Raw genomic sequence first — 14,634 nt, 5'->3', positions numbered from 1 at the left:
TAAAATGCCCACTCTAGAATCGATTTTGGTAGATCTGAATGGAGCGTCTTGGTTCTCGACAATTGATCTTACCAGCGCTTTCTTTCACGTAGAATTACATAGCAACTCTAGACATCGCACCAATTTTTTCGCTGGGAGTGGGGGGGGGGGGGGGGGGGTTTCGATTCGTGAGGTTGCCGTTCGGACTTTGTAATGCGCCTGACGTTTTCCAAGAAATTCTTCCAACGATTGTTCTTGCTGATTGTAAGGGTACCCGAAACTATTTGGATGATATCCTCATCTATGGTACATCTAAGGGTGAACATGACGAAAACCTTAAAGAAGCCCTTCAACGTTTAAAAAACAACAACGTCCGTATTAATATGTCCAAATGCGTATTTGGGCAGGAATCGGTAAAATTCCTAGGTTTCGTGTTGTCCAAAGATGGGATGAAAGTAGAAGATGAAAAACTGAAAGCGGTGAAACAATTTCGCAGACCCGAGACACAACAAGAGGTCAAGAGCTTTCTGGGACTTGTAAATTTTACAGAAAGGTTTATTCTACATCGTGCAGACAAAACTGAAAAACTTAGGCGTCTAGCCAAGTCCGATCGTTTTTATTGGACTTCCGCAGAAGAATACGAGTTCAATTTCCTCAAAAATCAGGCACTGCAAGAAATAGTGCGCTTGGGGTACTTCATGGAATCGCATAGAACAGAACTTTTCGTTGACGCCTCACCTTCGGGATTAGGAGCCGTTCTAGTTCAATTCAACGATAAAAATATTCCCCGCATAATCTCCTGTGCATCCAAAGCATTATCGGAGGTTGAAATGAAGTATCCCCAAACCCAAAGAGAGTCACTCGCTGTTGTATGGGGAATAGAACGCTTCGCATATTACTTAACAGGAAAATTCTTCACGGTCAGAACCGACTCAGAAGCGAATGAATTTATATTTGGTCAGTCACACAAAATAAATTAAAGATCCATTTCGCGAGCGGAAACCTGGTCGCTTAGGCTACGGTCTTGCAATTTTGAAATAAAACATGTTCCAGGCCATTTGAATGTTGCCGATGCCCTTCTAGATTGTTTGATAGGACACAGGTTGACGAACCCTTTGACGAGACAAGTGATAAACATCTACTGTATTCAATTAACTCCGGCACTATGGATATTTCCTGGCAAGACATCGAAATGGCATCAGAATCAGATGAAACCTTCAACGAAATAAAAAAAGCTAGGATTTCCGGAAGATGGCCACCAAATCTGGTACATTTCCAAGCTCATTCGAAAGAATTCCGTACTGTTGGCGCTACATTATTGAGAAACGATAAAATTGTACTCCCAAAAAAAACTGCACACAATCGCTTTGAAATCAGCTCACCAGGGCCATATAGGCAGCAGTGCTATATTGGGTCACCAAAAGTAATGCGCGATTACTTTTGGTGACCCAATATGAACAAAGCTAACGAAGTCTATGTGAAAAACTGTAAAACTTGCTTGATACTGTCTCGCAAAAATCCGCCGATACCCTTGTCTAGCCGTGATTTTCCAGAAGGACCGTGGGAAATACTACAAGTGGACTTCTTATCCGTAAAAGGGTTTGGTTACGGAGAATTGTTAATGCTAGTTGATACCTACTCGCGGTTTTTATGTGCTGTAGAAATAAGACAAACTGATGCGAAGTCTACAAATCGTGCACTTACCGAGATTTTTCATCGATGGGGTCTGCCGCTCATCCTTCAGAGCGATAATGGCCCCCGTTCCAAAGCGACGAGTTCATAGAGTTTTGGCAAAGTAAGGGAGTGAAGGTGAGACAATCGATCCCACTATGTCCACAGTCAAATGGCTCCGTAGAAAGACAGAATCAAGGAGTTTTAAAAGCTTTAGCTGCAGCTAAAAATGAAGGACGACCTTGGAAAAATGCTTCATTTGAATATGTCCATGTTCATAATACCAGAAAACCACATGCCAGACTAGGAATCACTCCATTCGAGTTACTAGTTGGTTGGCAATATCGTGGTGTATTCCCATGTATGTGGGATATTAAGGAAAATAAGATCGACCTTCAAGAGATTCGCGATCGCGATGCTGTATCAAAGCTAGTGAGCAAAAGTTACGCAGATTCTCGTAGAGGAGCTACTGAATCAGGGATAAAAGAAGGCGATACAGTAATGATGTTGGTCCCCAAGAAGTGTAAGTCAGACCCAACTTTTTCCAAAGAAACGTATATTGTTTTGAAGCGTATTGGGGCCAAGGTTGTTATCAGAAGCGATAGAGGCGTGCAATACGAAAGAAACGTTCAAGACGTCAAAGTAGTGCCTCCGGCTGTTATTGACTATGACTCTGAAGATGATTCCTCGATCGGTAGTATTACAAAATCTTGACAGAGAATATGATCGATTCACTTAGAATGCGAATATTGTTATATTTATTTCCAGGTTTCGATTATTCAGGAGATAACAATGAGCAACCTATCCAAATAGACGAACAGGAACATGTTACTGATAACGAGGAAGGTGGACAACATTTTTCGACTGAAGATGGTAACACCAATGCTGATCCTATGGTAGAAGTTCAAGGAAATTCATCAAATCGGCCAACTCGTAACATCAGAAAACCTGAGAAATTCAAGAACATGTTTTTGTATCATATTTTTAGTTAGAGTAGAGGAGAGGGAAGATGTAGGAACTATAGCTTGCAGTGATTAAAATAATAATTTACTTACTTACGTACTTCAATTATCAAAATTGCTACCTACACTGATGGACATTAACATTTGAAACTTTTAGTGTTTTGATGAAATGTTCGTCGTTTTTACATAGTCTATACTTCTTATGGAAGAAAAGTTGAGTATAGGATATTTTAAACCCTTAGATAGAAAACATTTCCTAGAATCTATTCACATAAAAAAATGCAAATATCACAAACATTTTAGAATTAATGTAGATGCGATGAGTTAGCATGTGTCGAGTACTTTTGTCCATCAGTGTAAGTTATCGTTTAAAAGTTTGGGATCACCCCGCAGTATGATGTATCGGCCAAAAGTTTGTTATAGGTCTTCAAAAATTTGCAACTTTATTTCATCTTTATCCCTGATTTCAAGCAATGTTTCGCTAATCTGTTAAGCTTATTTGTTGGTTATTTAGTATAAAAAAAATCTGCTTCATTAAAACTTCAAGTAAAGATTGATTATTTCTCGATAATTTTTACAAAGACTAAAAAATGTCTGAAATTTGTATCACCTATAGCTTTGTCATCAACTGTTGGGCTTAGTATGAAACTTTTGCCAAATTCATACGATGAAAAGATATGCAATGTATCATATATTTGCTGATATATGTCCACCAAAAATTGTTTTCAAGCTTTTGGCCGGCAGTGTAGGTACATCAACTACTCTAGGGATGAATGTCTGTCCGACCACACGGGAAAATGCCAAAATTTAAATGAAACCGTAACTGCGTAATCTTTGCCCTTTTATAACTTCGGATCTAGTGCAGTTTGGGTCGACGATCGAGGTTTTTTTCGCTTGAGTGTCTTCCGCACCAATTTGTATTTGCGCTTTATTAGTATTGGTGTACCAACACATAGCCGACCCAAAATGATGTACGGAAAAGATGTCCGTTAAAGAGACGTTTTTTGTGACGCGAGATCCGTTCGCGAATTTCAATTTACCCCCCTATAGAGTTGCCGTAAGACGTAATTCTACGTCAAAATAACGGCGAGCAGAACGAGAAACCAATAAAGTTCATTAACGACTGAAGCTGGAAAAAAAACGGACAATAAAGCAGTTAGTAAAAGGTTGTTGACGAGAAAAGTCGTGTTTTTATTCTGTGCCGAAAAGTTTGTGGGTGTTCAATAAAGTGTTTCGATTCGTGTTCCGAAAAATGGAATGGGAAATTCACGACACTAACTAGTTTGTTTTGATTATAACTTTGTCATCTTACAAGATATTTATGAATACAAAAGTGTTAATAAAAGCTTATCTAAAAAATGATGGAAAGTCATCTTTATTGTTTTATAACACAGCTGCGTTAAATTCCTTTGAAGGTGCGGACCGAAAAATTTAATCCATTTTCCATGGATAGGATCACTTGATAAAATAGAATCACATATTAAAGATTCAGTACTGAGAGTAGGGTTGCCAACATTCACAAATTCAAGGAGCTTGAAAATAAAAATCAAGGAATATCAGGTTAGCATAAAATGATCGAGCTGAGTGCCTTTTTTGGTCACCGTTGTAAAATGTTATGGAGTTGATACACATTACCGTTAATAGTTCTATTAAATTAGCTAAGTGCTCACTGTCACTTCAACCTTTAAACGCGATGTTATTTGATTTCATGCCATTTATTCATATTTCGTATCAAAGATTGACCAACTTTCACACGTTTAACTGACGTAATATAGCGTTTTTCAAATATGTGATTCAGCAGTTGTTTGAAAATCTACTTTTTTGGACTTGTTTTATTTAAACTTTGATATTTGAGATACTTATCAAAGCCTTTTGCAAAAATTCTTCATAGTAGTTCTCGCGAAGTTAAACTTAAAAGTGGCAGATTTCAAAAGTTCGTTACGAAAGATACGCAAACAGTTTTAGAAACTTGAATAAAAAATTCCGATTTGTATGGAAATGTTCATTCATGTTAATCAAGACCCCGAGAAGACGTGAAAATAGTATCGCTCAAATTCTGACAGCTTTTCTGCGCCGCGGACGGAGACGCCGTCGCGCCGAAGAGAGAAAAACAGATGTAAACAAAACGGAAAACAACACCGGGGCTTTCTGAGGAAGAAGTCGGGTTTCAATCTAACTTACGAGTGGAAACTGTCTGATGAGGTCATCGGATGAGGTCACGGGAAAGACGGTGAAAATTGATCGAAATGTGCTGGTGTCTTCCGGATCTGATGATTTTGGCAGGTAAGAATTTCTTTTCCACTGATTCGATTCCATCCATTAATTTAGTTAAATAAATATGTTAGAATAAAACCTTAATACGACTTTCAGGAGTTGTTTGTGCTCGTGATCTACCTTGGCTACACACCGTTCTTCAATCTGGAACATGGCATAGAGTTTTTTCGAAAGTACCTTTTGGGCTGGATGCTTTCATGGACATCATCGTAACATATTTTGAACAGACGCTTCCTCCAGGGCAGTTTGAACTCAGCCTTCGTTCTTATCGAGCCGATTAAAAAGCACGGACGACGGGAGAAGACGGATTCTTGGATCATACCGGTTACATCACCAGTTATTGAAATATTCCAGGTAAGAAATTGAAAAACATTTCTACTTAGTTCAGTTAATTTCTGTACTTTAGCTTATACCAATTATCTTTCTTAAATAGAATCCTAATAATAAAAAAGGTGGTATTTAAATTTCGGTATCGAATTTTGAAAACGGCAAAAGCTCCAAAAACACTGTTTCGAGTAGTGAACCTTCATATAAGAGAAGCGACATCTGATCCCTCTTTAAATAAAATATTTGGCAACATCGCCGAAATCTTGGACAAAAAAATCCCCAGCACTGTTTTCTGGCTCAATGTTCAAGCTCTAAAGTGATTTATTTTTATTTATTTACATAGTATTCCGTCTCACGACATAACTTGACGAACATAATTCCTAAAATTCACTCGGTCCATGGCAACCGTTCTCTCACCCCAAGCTCTAAAGTGAACGCTCCTTCAATCCAACAAAACAACATTGAACTCGATGCCCGAAGGATCGCGATAAACGGTATGAATGACTTGAATTTCGTTAATCATCAGTTAGTTTTCTAACCAGAACCACGATTCACCAAAGCATTGACAAAAATTGCACCTAATCATAAATTCATATCACCAGCTAAAAAATTATCTGTTTGAACTATAACAACAATCACAATACCTTCCTTGGTTGAGTTTTCAATAAGAAAGGTAAAAGCTCTGCGACAAAATGCTCGAATCGATTGGAATCGATTTTGTCAGTTCTTTTGCTCGATTGGAATTTTGTGTTTCAGATGTCACTTCTCTTATATACAGGTTCACTAGTTTCGAGAAATGTTGTTTAAGTGAGATTAAAAATATTTTAAGGATATTTTAAATGGTCACAATAAAGAACTCGTATTTTTGAATGCTTCAATTAAAACAATTGAACAGATTTACTAATTTACGTTCTGATATTTGATATATTTGAAAAACTTAGTTATATTCTGAATTACATAAAGCAACAGCCTGTTTAAGCAGGATTTAAATCCATTTTCCTTTTTCTACGTTTCTAATCCAAACTCAAGTTCTTTATTTTATGTCTGCACACAGAAAAATGTATCACTGAATTAATCGTGATGATTATGATAAGGAATTGTAAAAGAATTCCTAACATTATTTTGAAAATTTTGTTTTTTTTAATAATTATTTTTTTACCATACATGTTTCGAATATGATGTTTAACTGTAATTAACCATTTGCTTTCTTTATTTGTAGGTCCCTCGCGTGGCAGAATTTTCAATCAATTTTCCTTAATTACATTTATTAGAGCTTTGGGTAACTAGGTAAACACTTTTATAACAACCCTGGATAAGGATATCCATAGAAGGTGAGATGCTTATCAATATTTTAATCACCGGTGGTAATTTTGTTTTTTCATATTCATATAGAATTTCAATACAATGGACGAAGACCATTGAAAGATTTTGGATTGCTGTGCGGCGCTCTTAGAATCACTGGTAAAACTGCGTTCTTCAAAGGCAAATGCAGCGAACACATACTGAAGATCACGCTGCTTCGAAAACATATAGATATAACGTAAGTATAAAAAATGTACTGGTTAACAAAAGCTGGTATTGACCGTTTCTTTTCTGCCACGCAGGCACCAGAAAAAGACATCTACAGCGCATCATCGATTTAACCCTACACAGTTAGAAAAATGTAATCTTACATTACACGTAAAGCAACCATCGCTGGAAAAAATATGAAAAAGAGTATAGCATCTTTGTATTTGCGAGGAGATTTACATGCAAATCGCATGCGAATCTCACGCGGTTCTAATATTGAATGCTCTTTCAAGAATATTTACATGAAGTAGCAGGTACAGCACACATGGTTGTCAACAAAGTCTTCGGTCGTTTGCTGATTGTTCCTGCGAATTGCCTTCTCCAAATTGAATGGTTCAAAATAATGATTTAAGGTAAGCTTGCCAGATTGCCCGGTTTTATCCGGGTTTGCCCGGATATTTGATGCAAAATTTCGAGAAAGTCCGGTCCGGCCCGGTTGCCCGGATATCGTGAAAAAAGTCCGGATATTGCCCGGATTTTTTCACAATTTTCACAAAGGAAGCAAAATAAAATCAAAGTTTTTGTGTAAGTTTCAGCAAAATCGATTAACGGTATGAAAATTTTCAACGGTTGTTTCAAGGAATTTAGCTGATTTACTTTTATAAACTTTTAAATATTTAAGTGTTCCAAAAAGATTTTGGAGGTCTGCAATTACATTAATAAAATATTAATTTCATTTTTTTGCAGTTTTTCTTTGCTATTATATATAATAACACCTAAATTTTGCCCGGTTTTTGCCCGGTTTTTGGATTTGAAAAATTGAAATCCATGCCCGGATTTCGCCAGGTTTTTTTTGAAAAAATGCCCGGAATTGCTAGGCCCGGATGGGAGTGGAAAAAATTCTGGCAACCTTAATTTAAGGTTAGTAAAACGTAAATTAAGATCAATCAATTCATTGCATGAATGAAATTGATTACTAAGAAAGATCAATTGATGATGTTTTTCCGTTCTCATGTTTATTTTTCAGAAAACAACAGCTTACTTCGGATGCATTCCGCAGCAAAATCCACAGATGGAATCCTGCCAGATGTAAGAATAGAATTGCAGAAAGCCCCGACTTGCTTAGCCTGCCCACAAACAAGGCTGTTCAAATCGCAAAACATCATTTTTTTCGGCTAACAACACGCCATTCGTCGATGTCGTCGTCGGGGGAAGGTAACAAATAAATCGAACTCTGTGTGATCTGATGATAAAGTGATCTTGTTTTCTTGTTCAGTTTGAATGTATAATGATTAATAAATATGTTATAAAAAACTCCAATGTTTTTCTTATTAGATTAACAGCTGTACTTGAAAGTGATATTGGAAATGTAAACCTACAGTAAACATAGCAGTAGAATTGCGATAGGAAGTTTACATGTATTGAAAAGTATTGTTACATGCAATTGCCCGATTCCTTTCTACCCATGTTGTTGCATGTAATATTACGTCGATTTTTCTAAGTGTGTACAAGAAGTGCCTTGCCTCCTCGTGGGAATTCTAACAGGAACCTGCCAAGCAATTCAGTCCTGCGGCATACGTTCATTGATATGCGAATCGGTTCTGTTCTGCCATCCGGTTTGTGGTCGCCTATGATGTTATCACAGTTTTAAAATTGATCCCAAAGACTCGAATCTATGGTCGATTTATGTGCTTGGAACATGTAAAGTTTCTGGTGAATTTGTAAGAAAAATAATGAAAAATAAATTGTTAGTATCAAAGTAAACAAAGTTTTCTAATCATGCCACAAAATGAATGAAAAGTGTAATATCACATCATTTATGATGTAAAGAAAACGAAGCATCACAAATGACGGAATTTTACACGTATTTAAAATTTTACGGTTTTTAAATTTTACACGTCTTTTAAATTTTACACGTCTTTAAAATTTTACACGTCTTTGAAATTTTATACGTCTTTGAAGTTTACAGGCGTGTAAAATTTAAATCGCACTGAAAATTCCGTCATATGTGATGCTTCTTTTTCTTTACATCATATATGATGTAATTTTTTTTTTTTGGTAGTGTGTAGTTCTCGCGAAGTTAAACTGCAGATTTCAAAAGTTCGTAACGAGAGATACGCAAACAGTTTAAGAAACTTGAAACAAAAATTCCGATTTGTATGAAAATGTTCATTCATGTTAATTCTTTAGTCAATCTATTTTGATAAAAAGTACATAAGTTGCTGACTTTGAAACATAAATCAATAATTTATTCCGTTTCCATACACACTTAGAAAAATCCCTGTGAGATTACATGGAACTGCATGGGTAGAAGGGAATCGGCTATTTACATGTGATAAAACACGTCATTCCATGTAATTCTTCTTGAAAAACCCTTGGAACATTACATGCAACTGCATAGGTAATACGGATCATTTCATGTAATCTTACTTGAATTGTACAAATACATCCAAAACTTTATATTGAATGAAAAGTAGATTTACATGTACTTTTGTTTACAGTATATCTACATTTTCTGCCACGTTTTCTGTATCGATCAAAGCAAGAACAAATCAATAGGCAGTATAATGAAATGAACCCGGAGGAGTAAAACCAGTTTTGCAAGAGATAGCAAGTTTTTTACCATTTTGCATAGACTGCAATGACTAGAAACTGAGTGAATCTTCAATATGAGATAACTATATTGCCTACAACATCAAATTCAAAGAAATCGAGTGATACTGAAGGTGGACTAAAAATTAATTATTGTGTAGCATTGGAAGAAAAAATTCTAACTTGAATATTAATTGTTGAACTAGGAATTTTTCATCAATAAAGAAACTAAGTAGACATCAGAGGATAACATTGGAATTTATTTTACCTATACCGAAAAATTATTGTATGGTCACCCAAGAAAGTTATTTACAAAATTCTTCTTTCAAATAATATTTACACCAACATTTCCAATAATTTCTTATATATCAACAGCTGTATAGTTTCTTAATCAGTTTCGTTCTCATTCGTTTTTTTACAATGGAAATAATTTAATATAACCTTCGTTCTTGTCACTCGTCCATCGATGAACCGTATTTTTCGCACCACAGTCAAAAACATTGAAAATGAGGCAATTTTCTTACACATCTGAAAAAATAAGAAATCAATTTTAATGCAAATTACCTTGCTACGCGAAAATGAAATATTCGTATAATAAATGTATTAAAAGAAAACTAGTTTGAAAATTTGTAATTGTTTTTTCAATAATTTAAAGGCCAAAGGCATTAAAACTCAACTCGAATCAGGGGTAGGAAGGAAAGATCTTTCAAATTAATTTTGAAAGAATGAAGTTCATTGCAAAAAAAAACTAAATAACACGTCGTTTAAATGTCGTAGCCTCACTGTTAGAAAAATAGTCAATTACAAACCAACTAGCGAATGGGTCTTGACTGATATAATTTAATACTGTAATACAGAACAATTTTCATGACCTTACAAAGTATTTTTAATCAATTAACATTTTTACAATAGCAAAGTAATAGCAATTGTTGATCTGAAATTTTCCAAACATTGCTTTTAGCCAATATTAGAAAATATGCAACTGCCACATCGCACTAAATATTGTCTAGGTCTGACTAAGTATAACATTTGTTTTTATATTTGTAATTTAACACAATAAACAGAATAAAAGATGCAATACCTTTCATAATGTTTGATAAATTCTGCCATTGATGTTTTGAGTTACAGCGACTGCTCGAACTTGTTGAGCTCAGAAATGCCATCCTACATCTCCTTGATGGAATCTAATACGTTTGCGCCCATACGACAGTTGTCCGATTCGGGTGATCCTTCGCAAGTTTCCGGACTCAAAATTCTCTTTAGTCCGGACAGGGTGATCCACTCTTTGGCCTGGATTTTTTTGTACTGGACCTTCCCCTGGCAAGCGACCGCAAAGGTTGTAGTTGTGGGTGAATACATTGGCGAAAGAGTTGACAGAACCGAAGTTCGCGCCCCGGGTGCTTGTCTTGTTGAATGTCTAGTGATGGTCTTCGATGATAGTATTATTTACACACATCAGCGAACCCAGACAAGGCCTCGGTATTGATAGCATAGATACTGACTCCAAGATCGTGGTTTTGGAAAAGACGGCATTCCTTGGCCAGAACGGCGTAAACCATGGTGCTGATTTGTTCGGCTCTACTCGAAATTTCACTGTGGGTATAATAATGGAATGTCAACCGAATAGCACGTAAGGATTAATATCCTGATATACTCACCAATTTAAAATTCTTAACTTTATTTTACAACTATAAGGCATTACTAAGTATATAACAAAATACAAAAAAAACACTTAGGTATATAAAAACATTTTTCAGTTGATTTGCATGCAAGGTATCAGAGATGGAGATGGAATGAAATGTTTTTGATAGATGTAATTTTCCATGGGGCTTAAACCAATAAGGTACATTTAGCCAATGAATTTAAACCATTTAAAAATAATTATTTTAGTTGGGCCTCGTATATCGTTTGTCGAATATAAACTGAAAATTCATGCAGGCTGCAGAATCACAAACGACCTTTTGAAAACTGTTGTTTCGAAGTTCGACAGAAACGAAAGGCATAAAAAGAGAACTAGGCGCAAAGTATGTGGCGCTTCAGGTATGGCATAACCACAGACTTATAGAATTATTTTCTTTTTCTCATTTGGATGATCGGAAGCTAATTTTTTTTTCACAAAGTCATTATTCAATAATGTTAGTCAAAGAATTATTCAAAGTTTATGCTGATACAACTCAAATAATGAAAAATATCTTCAATTACGTATTTTTAAATAGAGCCTTTTATCGATTGAGCTAAAAAACAATATTCTTCTTTTACATTTTTAAAAATTATTTCTATCTCTTTTCTAATACATGCGTATTGAGCCAAATGAACTACCTAAATGTGTGTTCACTGTGGGCTCGTTATTATTATTCCATTCTGAATAAATATCATTTTTAATGAATGATTCTCGTTTCTGGATTCTTGTTAAGGAGTAAAGATAAAAAAAATCAACTAGACACTGTTATGTTCAGGATAAGGTGAAGCCGGAAAATTGAGGTAAGATATTTTTATATGTCAAGTAAAAGCCCATGTTAAATGGATTATCGACGAATTCATTTCAGATTAAATCCATCGTAAGGATGATGATGAAAACCTACTCTTTTCTCAATAAGCAGGCTTATAGAACTTAAAGTATATAAAGTGTGTAGGGCAGAAGATCGAAAAAAATAAATGTATGACTGAAACGCTAAATATTACAACAAAAAAAGAAAAGTTTTCAAAATGAGGACAACGACAAGGAAATTTATAAAAACTACCAATTACGTTGAATTAAACGGTGAGTAACTTGAATTAAAAACCTATAGTTGACCCACAAACTTGTATGCATAAATTTAAGATCTCCATACCGTTACTTATAGTGTAAATTATATAAAAGTTGAATATGTTAATGTTTACTTACTTGTACTTCAAAAGGATAATTTATCTTCTATGTTGAACGTTTTTCGGTAACCAGTTTAAGCATTCCACTCTTTATCGGTGATTTAGAAAAATATATTTTTCAAAACTTACGAATTTTCTGTAAAAGGAAATGTTAAAACTTGAAAAATCCATTGTTTATCTGTTCAATAACAAACCTTGTGAAATTGATAATTGCACCATCAAACAATTGGACTATGGCTATTTAAGACGCATCATTCCAAAATCAAATCTGAAATCAATTTTTACTGAGTTCTTCACATTAAAAGTATCGCTTTTATTCTGAAAGTGGCTAGATATGAAAATTTTTAATTCTTCTTTCTGAGCAATTGTTTTCTCATCCGACACTGACTCTCACAATTTCTCCATTTATACTTCATCTGTGGTTATACTCACCGTCTTCATTATCATTCAAATAATATTCACTGTAGACGGCTTCCTTGAACCACAGAGAACTTGAACTGTTGTGTAGGACGTTCATAAAAATTTCGTAACTTTCCGCAGTCATTTAGTAAGCATCCGTTTCATTTTAATCCATTAGGGTTTTAATTGGTGGCCGGCAAACTAAAAAAGAATCACATTGATTTATTAAAGGAGCTTTTTTTTACCTTCAATTACCTTACTATGTTGTGCTTACTGAATTAAAAGCTGCAACTCCAATTGTGATCCAAATTTCAAGTTTAATTGCGGTATAAAATTGTTTGATAAACTTTCTCATTTGAAAAATAACAATGGTACGAAGTGGGTTCCGGTAATAAACATTAAGTACCAAAGCTGCAATCACATAAGAAAATTATCCTCCGACAATCATTTCAATTCGAACTAGCTGAGACACAATATTCACAACTGAATTCAACTTCAACTGTTCAGACAAAAAAAATGTACACAGTTTCAATTTTAAACACTCGTTTCAGTTTAAATTCATCTTGACGAACTGTTCGCGACTTGGTTCAATTACAAATGGCTGACCTTTTTGAAAACCTGAGCTCACTAGCTTTGACATGTAAATGAGTTTGCATGCATTGGCAATTTACATGTTTTGTTTGAATGGTTTCACATGAAACAAGCTTCATAATTACTTGAAAACACCCGATTCCTTTCTACCCATGTTCTTACATGTAGGGTTACATGGATTTTCAAGAGATTTTATGTTCGATTTCAAAAACTCACGTACGTAATATTACATGTTTTTTATCTGTGAATTTACAATACACAATAAAATAAAATGTGAACGGAACTTTACATGAAACGAGCTTAAGAATTACATGAAAATACCCGATTCCTTTCTACCCATGCTCTTACATGTGAGGTTACATGGATTTTCGAAATTGGAAATATTTGTTTGTGTTTTTTACATGTCTTTGCGAGCGATTTTAATTTTCGAGTTCAAAAATGCAAAATTCCGTGCAACGTAACATTACATTTTTTTTTCTGTGTACTTCTTATTTCTAAGATAATGCAATCGGCTGATTGATGGGTGAAAGCGTGATATGTTTAACCGTGAAACGTCCAGCTTTTTATAAGCAGCAGTGCAAGTAATTTTGTCTTTGAAGTCAAAGAAATTTTGTTTGTTTTTTCCTTCTGTTGAAACGAAATACTGATGAAATTTTATACCAAAATGAATTATAGATATTTTTCAAAGTATAAGTTAAAACGCTTTACAGGCTTCAGCAAAGAAGTAAAAAATAATATATAGTCAATGATTGATTTATCATAGAACTGTTTTTCAAAAGCCTTATCAATAAAACTGGATGCGATAGACAAAATCTGACCAAAAATTCGAGTTCAGGACGCCAAAATTATTTAAAACCAGTTATAAAACATTGATAGAAGATTTGAATCAAACAGAGTGTGAAGTTTTTGAGTTCAAGGTTGGAATGACGACGAGCAAGCACTGAATTTCCATTGAGTTTTGAACCGATCTGTACAAACTTTCTGTAAAAACCAAAAAAATCAGGCAAAAGCAGGCTTATTTCCAAAAATGAGTGTTGCATGCAGACCACAGAAGAAGACATGACTCCCAAGATTACTTGGTAAAGATAACGTGATTCTTATACATTGTTGGGGCCATGAACAAGCCTACACGAGCACTGGGCTCACTGACGGCAGCTGACAGCTCTCGTCAGTGGAGACAGCATGAGTGAGAGAAAGAGAAGATTAATGTTTATGTTTATATCCACTTTTAGTTTCCGTCGCGACACACTAATGTACAAATTTTATTAAGTTCCCAAAAGTTCGTTTTATAATACAATGGTTTTAAGTTAAACCCCGTGTTTTATGTTCCGTTATTTTAATATCACGGTCACCTCCGCTCGGAACGTAAAATACATGTATAAGCAAATGAAACTGAATTCTAAATTTGAAATTTACACAATTTAATCTGTGATCCTACTAATCAAGTGATCCTGCCTTCGGAAAA

At 35.0% G+C, this 14,634-nt stretch overlaps 1 protein-coding gene and 1 long non-coding RNA gene across 2 annotated transcripts in view; one reads left to right on the top strand and one right to left on the bottom strand.

Annotated features, from left to right (window-relative positions):
* Positions 1-14,634, bottom strand: part of LOC129757123 (uncharacterized) — a 111,594-nt gene that overhangs the window by 72,917 nt on the left and 24,043 nt on the right. The gene's annotated exons all lie outside the window — the stretch shown is intronic.
* On the top strand, positions 5,134-6,748 carry LOC129757133 (uncharacterized). The gene is made up of 3 exons (XR_008739628.1): positions 5,134-5,240; positions 6,433-6,544; positions 6,606-6,748. It is a non-coding gene; the product is annotated as an uncharacterized LOC129757133 (long non-coding RNA).

This window comes from Uranotaenia lowii, chromosome 1, assembly GCF_029784155.1.
Source record: "Uranotaenia lowii strain MFRU-FL chromosome 1, ASM2978415v1, whole genome shotgun sequence".
Lineage (NCBI taxonomy): Eukaryota > Metazoa > Arthropoda > Insecta > Diptera > Culicidae > Uranotaenia > Uranotaenia lowii.
This window is presented reverse-complemented; position numbering and strand designations above follow the sequence as displayed.